Below are 1,585 nucleotides of genomic sequence, written 5' to 3'. Positions count from 1 at the left end.
GATCTGGGACCGAACCCACAACCTTAGTGTATCAGGATGATGCTCTAACCAATTGAGCTACCCAGCCAGCACCCAAATATCTATTTCAGTTAGGCCTCCCTTTTTGAGTCAGTAACAGAGCAGAGGCTAAAAGAGCTCATTTACCTGAATTTCCACTCTGGACTTTCGGAGGAGACGGGTGGAGGTGCTGCACCCAGGGCCTATTCCAGGGCAGCTGGCCTGTTAGGGAGGAGAGGGTTTGAGGCTGGGGGGACAGGAACATGAAATGAACAGGGGTTTCCTGCCCCTCCCGGAGCCGCAGTTGTCAGCCTGCTGCTTGAATTCCTGCGCAGCCCCTGCTCCGGAGGCCCCGGGAGGAAGGGCCCTGGGAAAGAATGTGGATGCCTTACATGGCAGTGAGGAGGGAGAGGTGCCCTCCCTGCCCACCCCGCCTGCCTGGACAGTCTGCAGGCTCTTCAGCCACCTGCCTACCTCAGCACCTCACATTCTCCAGCTGCCCCAAACCACATGCTGAGCCTCCATTGACACCAAGGCCAAGGGCATCAGGGCTCAAAACAGCCAGGCTGCTGAGCCCCGAAGAGCACAATTGGAAAAGAGGGAGCGGGCAGATGCCCAGACCCCCACGAGCCTCTGCTGTTTGGGGGTGTAGTGTGTGAAGGGGAGGCGAAGCCGGGTTCCTAACACCCCCCACCCCCAATCATGGGTAGTGCCTGCAAAGCCGCCTTGGCTCATGCGAGGGGGAAGGTGCCTGTGAAACTTGAGATAAGGTGAGAATTTCAAACGTACTGCCTGGTGAGGGCCTCGAGAGCTGTGGCCTTTGATCAGAGAAGCAGAAGAGCTGGAGGCGGGCGGGGGAGAGGGTGCGGAGCAGGGGCTGTGGGTACAGAGACAGCCAGCCTCCCTCTGTAGACTCAAACACACTTTATTCAGCACAGGAATGTCTGAACAGAAGGGCCGTGGGCAGGGTTCCTCACACAGAGAACTCTACTTCAAGCCCTGCTGTAAACAGAACAAAGACCATCACATCATGTAAACCATGGGGACCACAGGGGAGGGGCTCTGCACAAGGTCTGGGTCAGGTCACACTGGCCAGCACATGGTGCGGCAGGGGCAGCTGGGGCAGGTGGCCCACACCCAGGCCAGCCGCACCTGGAAGGGTTGAGTGAGCAGCTCTAAGTAGCTCCCTCAGGAAAGCCAGGGTGGAAGAGAGCAAGGGCCTGGCCAATTCAGGGGATTATCTCGGCCACTGAAAGTGACTGGATCAATTTAGCTGAAGCAGCCAGGGCTGCTGCGTCAACACATGCTTAAAAGGCCCGAAGATCAGCTGGTGTGGGGGTGACAGCGGAGCCGGCCCCTCGGGGGTGCTCATCATCAGCTCACAGGCAGGGCTGTGCAGCTCTCACAACCACATGCCTGGCAGCCCTGCCAGTCACCTCCAATCAGCAAACGGTAAATGACAGTGACCCTCCCTGCCCAAGACCTCACTCCCCCCACTTGGGCTCACTGTGGAAGTGGGATGGGGCACTAGTGGCAGAGCAAGGCTGGCCTGCCAGAGAACCAGCCTTGACGATCACTGTCCTTCACT

Source organism: Myotis davidii, unplaced genomic scaffold (assembly GCF_000327345.1).
Source record: "Myotis davidii unplaced genomic scaffold, ASM32734v1 scaffold1527, whole genome shotgun sequence".
NCBI lineage: Eukaryota > Metazoa > Chordata > Mammalia > Chiroptera > Vespertilionidae > Myotis > Myotis davidii.
The sequence above is the reverse complement of the archived record's forward strand: the minus strand, read 5'-3'. Positions refer to the sequence as shown.